General features: G+C 33.9%; 1 protein-coding gene across 1 annotated transcript in view; it reads right to left on the bottom strand.

The window, feature by feature from the left end:
• The window catches only part of LOC130049293 (leucine-rich repeat-containing protein 70-like), a 1034056-nt gene that overhangs the window by 779298 nt on the left and 239774 nt on the right, over positions 1–14984 (bottom strand). The window lies entirely within an intron of this gene.

Raw genomic sequence — 14984 nt, 5'->3', positions numbered from 1 at the left:
GCCATTAGTGATGTTAGCATTACTAAGATAGGTTACGGGTTTAGAAATTTATTTCGCACTAGAATATAATAGTCATGATACAATAGCATGTACATCTGTTTATTTATTCATTTCAAGTGCGCACAATATTGTTGAATCTTCGTTTTGGCTAATATCACATAATCTAACACTTTTTCCTCACCTAGATTGGGCTTGTTTTAGTTTTTTAACCAATGCGGATTAAAGCCAACAAAAGGTGAATACAATGAATTGTGATCAATCCTATAACTCCTATAAGCAATAGAAAATAGAGAATTCACCAAACCCGGACCCCATGATATTTAAGACAGCAGGTTCGTAGGAGGAGTAAGCATCTCCTGTCAATCGGAAATTTGTGTCATGAGACGGATTGATTGTTCTGCGTATGACCAGTTTTTTTTAAAGATCCAGACAGGCTACTGGAAAAGAAATTAATGGCGCAGTGGTCTCAACAGTCTAGTTTAAAGTTAGTAGTTCGCAAATTATATGGTCTTTATAACGATCTAATTTGCCAGTACAGCCTAGCAATGGATTGAATGCTGTCTGACGTGTTTCATACCAATCATTTTGCTGTTCTTTGAACACTGATTTTCACTACTTTTAACTCCGTTTTGTTGATAAATATAAAGGGCTCATGACGGGTGTGATGGGTAGACAGGGGATGCTCACTCCTAGGCATGTCATATCATCTATGGTATATATCCAGGTCCTCTGTTTGCTCAACTTTCTCTTTTATTACTTTTAGGAGTTATGAGACTGGTTACTGTTCGTTATGTTCACCCCTCATGACTTACATTAAAATTTTCGGAATGCAAACCTATTTTGATACACCAAATCCAAAGTTTACTTGTAAGCATTTAGCTGTTGTGTCTGTGTTTATTGTTTGTTTTTAATATCCTAAGTTGAACGCTTCACAGGTGGGACGTTTGTGGATCTTAATTTCTAGAACTAGATATATGTGTATCTTTTTAGAACATGCACTTTGTTGGTTAATGTTTCATTTGACATTTTTGTGAGCTGGTGTGTCCAGGGTTCCGCGTTTGCCCAACTATCTATTTTGTATTGCTTGTAGAAGTCATGATATTGATCTATGTTCGTTATTTTCACCTTTCGTACACAATAATCACATTTAATTATCTACACATCTCTTGGAGATAAATATTGTTTTGCATACTAAGGGAGATGCTTTTGGTATGTTCGGCATATCTTTCCTTGTCAAGATTTTAATATGAATAAAACTTTTCCTTGTGACCAGGTACCCCACATTACTAACAGTCTACTTTGATAACATATTTACAATCCCGAGATAAATTACCTAGTTCTCCACAATAGTAGCGACATGTAGACATCATGGACGCGGGGAATCGTGCATATGGCGTTGTTGGAGAATTGGATTTTTATAATAACGTTTCAGAAGGAAGGAATTGAACAGATTATATCAATATAGAGGATACCAAAAAAATTGTACTGTTTTGTTTAAGTGTTTTCTGGTAATAGGCGTAACAAATACATCCAATGAGGGGTCATTTTTAAAACCTATTCATTCATATTTTCTACACAGTATTTCTAACATTAACGTACTGTGATGATACCGTATGCTATGATACTGTGTTATAAGTCAGAAGCAACATAAATCAATTATACAAAGTCAATTGAAATATTTTAAGCAATTTATTCACAATTATTTTAACAAAATATATCAATATAATAATTACTTATATGAAATTAGTGCTTAATGTTGGTTTGACGCTGAATTGAAATCCCGCCCGATATTTGTAATCTGTCACAAATCAGCTGTTCGTTTCAAATTCAGTTCAAAACCCCCATATATTATGATACGGATCCAAATGACTGCTTAGTCGAGTAGTTTTGTACCACATACATACAGTGCCTTTATACACGCATTCAGATTACACACACTTCTATTCTACGACTTAAGTAAATAAGTCTACTGGAAGTCAAATGGATTGTAATATTCATGTTTAATTGACAAAATCGTTCAGGGTATATCACATCTAGAACATAGTCTTACTCACATTTTTGAATCAAGTATAAATGTATTACAGCATAATAATAGTATTGTTCTTTTCAGGGAACACATTTAAGAAAACTAAGAAGGTAGACGATCAAAAGAAAGTGAAGATAACGAACAGTGAACAATCTCATAACTCCTATAAAGGTGAAGATAACGAACAGCGATCAATCTCATAACTCCTATAAAGGTGAAGATAACGAACATTGATCAGTCTCATAACTCCTATAAAGGTGAAGATAACGAACATTGATCAATCTCATAACTCCTATAAAGGTGAAGATAACGAACATTGATCAGTCTCATAACTCCTATAAAGGTGAAGATAACGAACATTGATCAATGCAATGTGAAAATAACGAACAGTGATCAATCTCGTAACTCCTATAAAGGTGAAGATAACGAACAGCGATCAGTCTCATAACTCTTATAAGCAATACAAAATAGAGAATTTGACAAAAAATTAAAAGAAATGTCCCTCCACTAGTGTTCCATAGTGAGATATAAACTCCCCATCGAGGCCTCATTATATCACCTACGTATATACATATCGTATGTGACGTAGTACAATATACAGATTAATATATTGTGAGTCGGCGATTATCCCAGCAAATAACTCTAAATACTTAGTTCGTAGTTAAAGCTTGCAAATATTGACATTAAGAACATCAATATAAAAGCATACATTTTATTTTAAACATAAAAGGATCAAACGATCATTAAAACATAGGGAGACTATCTTCAAATTATAGTGTAAAGTAATATACTTGTATACACGGCCTAAGAAATATATATCCCACAATGCCTAACTTGGAAGTGTTTGATTTGTGAACAAACGAACTATGGCGGACGTTTTTAGTGAGATAGTAAATGCTGCAACTAAAATGTCATTAATTTAGATCTACCATTGATGCTAATCACCACATGTCATTGGGAACATTTCAACGTACAACACCTACACGTAGAGAGATACAGAAAATCCTTTTTAAGGTCTCAACTGTAAGACTCATGACTCATTTGTAAATGTCGAACGCGTGATGAAGGGGCAAAAACTGTTTGTATACGTCTGAGGCTTGAAACAACGAGTTCCTTCTGGTCAAGAAACCACCGGCCCGCAAACGGTGGAAACCATGAAGTACAGTGTAGTGGTGGACTTTTGTCTGAGGTATATCAGATTCAGTCTGGGGAAGGATGTTTTATGTAAATAAGTTTGAAAATCAATCATCATTCAGATTTTCTTAGTCCGAGTTGGCAGGCAATGTTCACGCGACGACATGGTCAGGACTGAGAATATATTGGAAAATAAGCTTTACCTTCACCATTTCATTTAAACGTTGAATTGTTCTGTACATAATGTAAAGGAACAGTATGTACATTGGATTGTTTCATCTAAGGATGTTATATATTAGTTGTAAGTAGAGTGAAAGATGGACGAAAACTCGAATTTCTATATAATTTGATTGTTCGCTGGGATGAACAGAAACTTTAATGTCTATACCATTCCATTGTGATGGAAAGAAACATAATTATCCATCTCATGCCATTATTTTCTGTAGTTGATAAGACTTAACTTTAGCCTCTTTATATAAGACCGGTTTTAGACTCTGACTACCGAAGTAGTAATTTCACATACACACATGCTAGATCGTTTTATAAATACTGATATTCGACACTCATGTGGAAGCGCAAAACGAGTGATGTTTTATTGTTCTTCTTTTCTTCTTAAATATTCTGCTTACATGTTCCAATTACATTAACAAAGAAACTACTGTTTCGCCCAGATATGTTCATCATTTACCCCATGTTTGTTTACATTATAGGAAGTGTGTATGGCGCTGTGAAAACAGATAACGGAGACAGAAATTCACATAATTAGGATACACAGGAGATATTGTTTTGATCGTCACGTCAGGCTTTTTCGAACAAAGGGTATCTGCCAAGCTGTCAGGAAATCTAGTTTCCAGATTTTCTGATGATTGGTCGAATTATGTAACATCAACCACAATTGATTAATATTAATATTGAATGACAAATTAATCCTTGGACGAATTTGGCTCCACTTGTTTGGCACGCTGTTTTTGGCTATATTTAGATCTAAAACTTCATAGTTATTTCGGACTTCAAACATTTCAAACATTTCGGTTGATCATCACTGAAGAGACATTATTTGTCGAAATGTGCATCTGGTGCATCAAAATTGGTACCGTATAAGTTTTACATTATGACCCCTGGATCGAGGCCTATGCTGGTGGACTGTTAGTCCCCGAGGGTCTTTACAGCCCAGTAGCTAAGTACTTCGTTACTAGCTTGAAAATACGGATGTATATTTAATTGCTGTTATAAAATTTAGAAATTCATTTCAAAATTAAGGATTATCTCCCTCACGCATAGCTCTTATCCTTGGACGAATTTGGCTCCACTTGTTTGGCACGCTGTTTTGGGCTATATTTAGCTGTAAAACTTCATAGTTATTTCGGATTTTAAACATTTCGGTTGAGCATCACTGAAGTGACATTATTTGTCGAAATGCGCATCTGGTGCATCAAAATTGGTACCGCATAAGTTTAACACTTTTACTGAATGCATATGTATGTCTTCTTTTTATGTCCATCTGTCTTCTTTCATCTATATTTTCTTCAACGATTAAAGATTAGGATCAATAAATTGTAAATTATGAGTTCCACATTTTAAATGCATTCCTGTGTATGCTTATAGTTAATGTTGTAAAATCACAAAAGGTATGTTTGTAACCCTTGTATACACTGTCTTACCAGAAATCATGACAATGAATTATATATATTACCGTTACATTGCTTACAATAACACGGTCATTTATTTCTTGAAAAGTTTTACGTTCCACGCGAATGTCAGGAATAACAGCTCATGTCCCCTATGGTGAGAAATGATATATGAATAAATATAAATTATATAGTTTAAATGCTGATGATGCAGAAAAGAAGTGCCGTTGGTTTAAGAATAAAAACACACTTCAGTTGCATCAGTTTACCTTGAAATCCCACAGTGCACTGAGGGAAACAATAAAAATTGTTCTATATGACAATGTAAATATTGCAGGAAAAGACTAGCATAGTTCTTAATTAACCCCCTGTTTATTAAATGTCCGTAATCACCATTCTTATAGTTGTATAAGTATAACATTTAAGGAATATTCCTTGATTTAAGATTACCACCTGACAATTGAAGAAAGTTTTGCAAATTGATAAATACACCCTGCATTTTCTGTATGCAATCGTTGTGCATTTCCGTCACTTTATATATGTTACACATATCCCAGGGATTAGTGAATGTGATTTAGCAGAAGGAAACAGATAAAAATAAGTTAGGCAGAAAACCTACACAATATTATGAGATGGGCAGTATTCCTTTAAACATCCATCAACCTATACAGCGAAAAATACTATCCACACTGTGAAGTTCGTACAATATGAAATGGTCAGGCAGATGAAACTGATCAGTGGTACTCAATTCAAGTTGTCCACTAGGAAAAATACAACACATAACGCTTAAACTAACTATAAGCGCCAGCGTACAGTCTAGTTATATCCCTTCACCCCAATAACAAACAACAACCGGAGTCATATGTAGAATTATGAAGAGTAAATTATCACTCAATGATAACGACACGAGTAGTGTGATGACTTCCGTATGGGGTGTTTGAGTATCTACGTCAATGTGAATTATACGGTACTGTTTCTGAAGATATGAGTAAATGAACGGAAAGAAAATCAATATACCCGATCCGTTAAATCCAATCACTATACGATGTCATTCATTCGTTATATAGATTATTTTTATGCAGATGCACATTTTTATATAATATGTATGGTAAAGTTTAAGAACTGAACATAAAATATATTACCTACTTGGATGTACACATGCGATTCTTTATTTTTATATGATAAAACTGCCTTACGAGAGAAGGGTTTAGATTTCCAAACACGTTATTGCAACTGATAAATGCTATTTAATTCTTAGAATTGTTTTATTACCATAATGAATGGGAAAGGGCGAGCGCCGCAAACAATATACAGTGTAAGGACACTTTTACTACCCTAAAACAATATATTCGGTATTGTATCTAGATGCTTTTTTTTGGGTGAACCTGTCATGCTTACCTATAGAATGCCTTTATGTCATCGAACAGGTGATAATCTGTTGACATAATTCGGATATTCAGGATATTTATTTTGCTTGTCACGTCGGGCAGTTGACAACAAAATGACTTTGTAAAGCTGTCTGAAAATCTAGTTTCCAGATTTTAAACGGTGGGTCAAATCACGGAACATCAGGTATAACAGAGTATTATTAACTCACACGTTTATTACTTATCGCTGGAATACATATGTATGCTTTTTTTCTTCCATCTATCTTGTTTCATATATAATTTCTTAAACGTTTAATGGTTTACATCGATAGTAGAGTTAATTATACAGGTCCACCCATTCAATGCATTGTAGTGACTGTCCACAGATAAATGTGTTATATAACATGGTATGTTTGCAATTTAACAGTTCAAACTCAACGTGACCTTTATCTACTGCATCCTATTACGAACCATGTCAATGAATGGCATATGTTACCGAGACATCGCTTACAGTAATACTGCTTTTTATTTAATTAAAACGTTTGAATTTCCCTGTACATGTCAGTGAACAACGGATTGCATCCCCTATCGCGAGGACTAGTATAAATATATAAAACAATCTGCATTTGGTCGCTTGAATAGTAATAGTGTACAGAAAACTGTCATCGATTTAAAAATAGAAAACGTGAATTGCATCAAGTTATCTTGAGATATCTTAGTACACTGAGATAATGCAATAAAAGTGTTCTATATTACAATACAGTAGTAAATATTACAAGAAGACACTACCGGTGTCCTTGATTTACTTCCTGTATATTAAATGATAAAAGCATCGATTTTCATTCTTGTACAGTTATACAAGTGGGGAATTTAAGAAATATTTCCGTACTTAAGATTAGCACTTGGTAACTGAAGAAATATTGGTAGATTAATCAATACACCCTGCCATTTCCGTTTTCGATCTTTGTGCAATTTTGTCACTGCATTTGTAAAACTTATACAGTGCTGATTTTGATGCACCAGATGTGAATATCGAGAACAAATGTCTCTTCAGTCACGCTGAAGCTGAAATATTGGAAATCCGAAATAACAAAAGACTTATAAGAACTTACTTATAAGAACTAAAAAACAGAGTACCAAAGGCTGGAGTCAAATTTATCAAAGGATAAGAACTATGCATGCGGGAAATAATCCATCCTTATTTTTTAAATTGAAATTCTAAATCTATCTTTCAATTTTTCTAAGGATCCGTGAATATTATTTAGTGGAAGGATGCAGATAAAAGGAGTCAGGCGGAAAACTTTGCAGGATATCATGAGATGGATAGTATTCCTTTAAACACCTATCAAATGAATCAAACACCTATCAAATGAATCAAACACCTATCAAACACCTATCAAATGAATCAAACACCTATCAAATGAATCAAACACCTATCAAATGAATCAAACACCTCTCAAATGAATCAAACACCTATCAAATGAATCAAACACCTATCAAATGAATCAAACGCCTATCAAATGAATCAAACACCTATCAAATGAATCAAACACCTATCAAACACCTATCAAATGAATCAAACACCTATCAAATGAATCAAACACCTATCAAATGAATCAAACACCTATCAAATGAATCAAACACCTCTCAAATGAATCAAACACCTATCAAATGAATCAAACACCTATCAAATGAATCAAACGCCTATCAAATGAATCAAACACCTATCAAATGAATCAAACACCTATCAAACACCTATCAAATGAATCAAACACCTATCAAATGAATCAAACATCTATCAAATGAATCAAACACCTATCAAAAACCTATCAAATGAATCAAACACCTATCAAATGAATCAAACGCCTATCAAATGAATCAAACGCCTATCAAATGAATCAAACATCTATCAAATGAATCAAACACCTATCAAATTAATCAAATGAATCAAACATCTATCAAATGAATCAAACACCTATCAAACTCCTATCAAATGAATCAAACACCTATCAAATGAATCAAACGCCTATCAAATGAATCAAACATCTATCAAATGAATCAAACACCTATCAAATTAATGAAACACCTATCAAATGAATCAAATGAATCAAACACCTATCAAATGAATCAAACACCTATCAAACATTTATCCAACGAAAAATACTGTGTGCACCCTATACTCCGTACAGCATGAAGTAGGCAGATGAAACTGATCAGTGTTACTTAAACGAAGTAGACACCTAGGAATGCTAAAACACAAGATAATACGCTTAAACTGGCTGCACTGAAAACGACACGTGTAGCTTGAGGACTTCTGTATGAAGTTTTTGAGTATCTACATCAATGTGAATTATTGCACATGTTCCCACGTACAGTGTTTCCAGGGGTCCGTGTTTGCCAAACTCGTCATTTTGTATTACTTATATGATCGATGAGGTTGATCATTATTCGTCATCTTCACCTTTCATGATAAATATGAGATTGACTAATTTTGTTACATGTGTATCTTAACTTTGTCATGATTCTCCGTTCGACTAAAGAGTAGCATAATCATTTGAAATTAATAGTATTGGTTTCCAATTGTTTGTCATTCGAAAAAAGAAAAGAATTGAAATCAATTTGAAGAACACAAGTTGTATCGAATATATCACTCAAGAGACATTATTTGTCAAAATGCGCATTTGGTGCATCGAAATTGGTACCGTCTAAGTTTTAATTGTGAAATAAAAGTATCAATATTCTTAATAATTTCCCAACTTCCCCGGAACTTTTGCAGCCCTGAACTAATGCTACGATGTTTTCTTATCAGCCTATACCGAGTTCCGATGTTTACAACCCATGTTTTCTAATCACTACCTTGTATGTATAAACAGAGTTGCAGACGAACACAAACATCATTACGTCACATAGTTGACCTTCATTTTTTTTAAAATATATCATCGGTGAAAGGATAACTCATGTCTGTAAGGTGAAGATAACGAACAGTGATCAATCTCATAACTCCTAAAATGATTACAAAATAGATAGGTGGGCAAACACGGACCCCTGAACACACCAGAGGTGGGATCAAGTTCCTAGGAGGAGTAAACATCCCCTGTTGACCGGTCACAACCGCCGTTAGCCCTATATCCTGATCAGGTAAACGGAGTTATCCGCAGTCAAAATCGGTGTGGCAAGCACGGCTTAACAATCGGTATGAAACACGTCAGACAGCATTGACCCAATGCGAGATTGTACTGACGAACTAGATCGTTATAACGACCATAGAATTTGTGAAATACTGACTTCAATCGAGACTATTGAAATATCTGTACCATCAGCTTGTTTTGTCAGCAGCTTACCTCGATTGGATATATATTGGATTCGATTATATTTACTATACACTAAGATTGATTTTGTTTAATATACAGTAGGGTTGATTTTAGTTACTGCACAGTAGTTTTTGACTTTGTTTACTTTAAACTGGGATTGATTAGAATACATTTTGTTTTTTGTACACTAGGAGTGCTTTTCTTTGCTATATATTAGAGTTGATTGTGTTTACTACACATTGCTATTGTATTTGTTTAACATACAATATGATTGATTTTGTATACTATATACTTGTTATAAATGTTTATGAAACGTGTATTTATTGATAAAAAACCACAGATTGGCTTGATTTTTGTGTTTTGTACAGGTTGTCTCTTTACAGATTCCTACAACATCGTTAACATTTACTACGTTTAGCAATATTGTCAATGTATTATTATCAAATATATCCTTCGTCGTTTATACTTGACATACATCGGGAAATCTTTACATACTGCTTTCTTAACTTCTCAACATTACAGGGATTCGGACGATATCATGGATATCTCGATACCGATCTTGTTGTTTATAATTAGAAATAACCGTGATTATTTAGAAAATGTGACACATCTTGTAAAATAACGAATGTCTCTGTGTTTGTCTTGTTTTATTGGTATATATTCTTATATAAGTGTTGCTCAAAATAACATGTAAATACTCATTGTAATGGTGAGCTAATTATCTAGTTATATAAATCCCGGTCTTGCAAAACATATGTTATATATAAATACAGCATGTCGTTAGAAGTTTGAATTATTGGCCAGAGTGATTTACGTCATAAATAAGAGTTTTTCCAGCCTTTTTTTAAAAAAGAGTTTGATAACTGTTATCTAGATTATTGCTTAGGAAAAGGGTTGCCCATCTGTCGAGCAAAATACAATTAATATATATTGTGTATTAAGAGAAGACGAAACATGTATTTGAATATGAATTTGCTTTAAAAGGAAAACACCCTGAATTTATGAATTTTCTCATTGATTTTTTGCATTGTTTGGCAATTATATGCCAACTTCACGCTCCTGTCATAAAACACAAAACAATTTTGGATCAAATTAAATGTAGTTTTGGTTTGCTTATATATCGCTTATTTGAATGCTAGATTTTGGGACCCCTGCTGATATCATATATTTCCTGGGCCAGATTACAGTAGAAATTGTACAAGTCATTCAGACAGGGGCGATTTCAAGGTCAAAATAAAATATAAATATCACCTTCGTGCATATGGTATATTAAAAATAGAGAATTATTTGATATCATAAAGGAATAATATATAAAATAATTTGAAAAGAAATGTTTTCACATATACAGCTGATCACTTGACAACAATAGTAAACAACGAAGGAATATTATATAACACTTTCCCCGCGATACAACTCTCAGAACATGTAAGCTGCGACGTACTTTCACATCCTGACGTCATATGATGCGACGTGCACATGGGTACATTTATAACAGCACTGTGATTTTTATCGGATAACCTTAACTGAGCTGCGTATATACCTCATAATACAAAATATGATAAACGATCTATACTGTAAATGTTTCCAATTTATGAAACATTTAGTTACAACTTTGATTATTATATATTAGTATTGATTTTGTTTATTATATATTAGTATTGAGTTTGTTTATCATGTATTATTACTGATTTTCTTTATTATATATTAGGATTGCTTTTGTTTATTATACATAAGGATTAGTTTTGTTTATCATATACTACAACTGATTTTGTTTATTAAGCTGATTATAGCGAAGAGTGATCGATGAAGGATGATTATAACGAAGAGTGATCAATCTCATAACTCTTATATTCAATACAAAATGGAAAGTTGGACAAACATGAATCTCTGGATATACATGTTTGCTGTACATTAGGTTTGCTTTGTACCGTACATTAGGTTTGATTTTATGTAACGTACATTAGGTTTAATTGTGTGTATTGAACACTAGGTTTGGTTTTATGTACTATACACTAGGTTTAGATGTGTGTAATGTACACTAGGTTTGATTTTGTGTACTATACACCAGGTTTGATTTGATGTGCTATACACTAAGTCTAGTTTCGCACACTGTACACTAAGTCTAGTTTCGCACACTGTACACTATATATTATCATGTGTGCTGTATACCGTTTGATTATATGTGCTGTACATTAAGGTCGATTTTCTGTACATCACTCTAGGTTTGATTTGGTGTCCTGTGCACTAGGTTTGATTTTGTGTACTGTACACCAGGTTTGCTTTTGTTTACTCTACGGTTTCATTTGATGTGCTGTTTACTATGTTTGATTATATGTGCTGTGCACTAGGTTTGGTTTCCAATCATGTATATTTAGATTGATTTTGTTTTCCATTGGCAACCGATTTTTCGTATTTGTCCGACCGATAACGTATGCTTATTTCCCCTTGATACATGAACTCATCCCTGGTATATCGAAGAGACCGTATTTGTCAAATTCTTTATATTGTATTCCTTATGAAGTTATTACATAAATCATTGATCGTTAGTTTCACCTTCATATAATGGGATTTGTTTTGATTACAATAACCTAGAACTTATTCACATTATTACATTCTATGTCACTCACTAGATTTGTTTCTATTTAGAACATATATTGTAGACCTCAATTGATTATGCTTACTATAAACTAATATTGATTCTGTATATTTTAAATGCCGTTTAATTCAGAACACTTGAGATTACGTTTACTTTGTCGTTTTATTTTACGACCAATTCAGTTTTATATCAACTTGGAATTATTTCATTCACTAATGAATATACTTAACTTTGATCACCCAAGGAAAGAAGCAAATGTTGACCTATGAAAGGTGAAGATAACGAACAGTGACAAATCTGTTAACTCCAATATGCAGTCCAAAATAGATAGTTTGGCATGCTGTATTTTATTTTTGAGATATTGTATCATACACAATGTTTACACATGGATTAGAACAATGATTTTGGTAAAAAAAAGATAAGAAAAATGTATGAATGGACGTATCAACACATTTTCACAAGTAAAGGGTTATTGATTGGTTATGTCGCACAAATCCTTGACATCAGCCACCATTCAAAATAAGTGTTAGAAATGGAGCATGCGATTTGTTGGTAATAATAATAATAATTGGTTTTATATAGCACCTTTTCAGCGTTTGATGCGCAAAGCGCTTTGCAATAACCGATGTACATTATTACCCCGGCAGACCTTATATAAATCTAGAACTTTCTCAGCCTCCTAGGAAGCATACAGTGCAAGCTGCCATTGCAAGCGCTAGAGCACTAACATTTTAACAACATATTCCACTGTCTATAGCCAGGTACCCCTTTTACACTTGGGTGGAGTGTGGTACTCTGTATCGTGGAGCCAATCAGACAACATGTTTGGCAATTTGTAGAATACGAAACTAAATACACATGACGCGGCATAAACAGCATGGTGTAGAAGTTGTCACCATTGATTGATCTTCAGAAATTTGTTTTTAAACAAACAATCAGTCGAAGTTTTATATTACGAACAGCGTGAAAACGATGACTTGTCCAATTGTGTCTGTCAATTGTGTTTCAACAAATTGAACACGTGTATTTAACATTGAAATAGATAACTCAATAGCTACAACATCTAAGGGGCGAAACTGCAAATTATTTATTACGTTACGTATAAAATCAGTATGCAAAGTTCATGTACTCCCACGGAAGACCAGTATTCACTTTAGGTTTTGATCCTACCAAACTTGCATCTTAAACAGATCAACTCATTTAATCTTAATTTTATATTATTACGTCAACCTCTCTCCCCAACCTTGGTTCAGAACTTTAACTCTCTGGAAAAAAAATATATTCGGAAGAGATCTACAGATCCACCTCCCGTGAACACATTCGATTTACGGCGCACCGAAAAATGAGCATGGCTGAGACTCGATATCGCTATATTATTGCATCGCCGTCTTTTAAACTTAGTATCGAAACAATATTAACACATTTTCATAGTATATGTATGTCCAATATACCTTAAGATATTTATTAAAACCCATACAAACCGAAAAATCACAGATTCAAATGATTTCCTTTTGGTGACTTGGCCATGTTAGGGAGCTAGTCAATTCGAACCCTGTTGCTATTGATATTTATTTATATAATTTGATACAAGTTATGTATTTCTTCTTCATTTAATATAAACATTGATAATGAAGAGAAATAGCAAATGTAGTTTATCTAAATGTAAAACAAGGTCACGGTTATTGAAAATGCTACAAAAACTTAGATTGGTTCTTCATGCTCGTATGGTGAGGATGGGGACCGCTCCAGACTAATGAAATCCGCGTGGTCGTGGATTTACAGTCCCCGAAACGTTCTGTTTCACAATGTTTCCGTTCGCTCACCATGTGCTCTCCCTGCCTTCACCGTGTGCTCTCCGTGTGTTCACTGTGCGTTCATCGAGCGTTCATTGTGCGCTCACATTGTGTTCATCTTGCGCTCAAACTGCGTTCACCATGCGATCCGCGTAAGTTCAACGTGAGCTCATCGTGCGTTCACCGTGCGATATTATTTTCAGGGAGCTCTACAGTTATACCACTATCTCAAATCATGGTTTTGAATGCTGACTAATATTAAGGGTTAGTGCGAAATAATGAATCAATAACCTTTGATTTGTGAAGATAGTACAAACACGATGTAGTTAAATTGAAAGATGGATTTATAATTAGACAGCATTTGCATGATCTGCTGTGTTACTTGTTATTTTTTATGGAGCACATGCATTTAAATAGAATGTAACAACATATATTACGAAAGCTATATTTTGTACTCATATCTGCGAACAACCACCATTTAGAATACAACAACATATATTACGAAAGCTATATTTTATACTCATATCTGCGAACAACCATTTAAATACAGGAATAATTTCGCTGAACAACGGTGATTCACAACACTGTTGTCTATACATAGCTGTTGTAAAAACCATGATAAACCAACGCGGGGTTGTACTGCAGGACGAAGTAATACATTGCGAGGAGTGTGGTTAAATGACCAATTTCTTTGAACTGTTCTGTATATAGTTCCTGGTACCGAAAATCGATCAACTGTGTATGTTTACTCACCCCAACACCTGACACAATATCATGTTTTCAAAGGTATGTGATTGTCCTACTCCCAATTTTGTATTCCTTATGGGATTAATGATATTGGTCAATTGTCGTCCTGTTCACTGTTTCATGATTTACATTTCAAATTAAGGGTGAAAACATCTTTGACAGAGGTGTACAATTTCACACCGAGCGCGAACATTTTAATTCACTTACTCAAAAATCAAATCACAATAACTGAACCAATCCTATCTGTATTATAGTCCTCGTGCATACACATGTCTGTGTTAGAAATATTTCCGATTCGCCATTCTCGTTAAACCATATTGAAAATAAATAAATGGGAATCTGCCGTATACCGTAACTTTTCTAAATGTTGTTTGGCATCAAT

This window comes from Ostrea edulis, chromosome 8, assembly GCF_947568905.1.
Source record: "Ostrea edulis chromosome 8, xbOstEdul1.1, whole genome shotgun sequence".
NCBI classification, from domain to species: Eukaryota; Metazoa; Mollusca; class Bivalvia; order Ostreida; family Ostreidae; genus Ostrea; species Ostrea edulis.
This window is presented reverse-complemented; position numbering and strand designations above follow the sequence as displayed.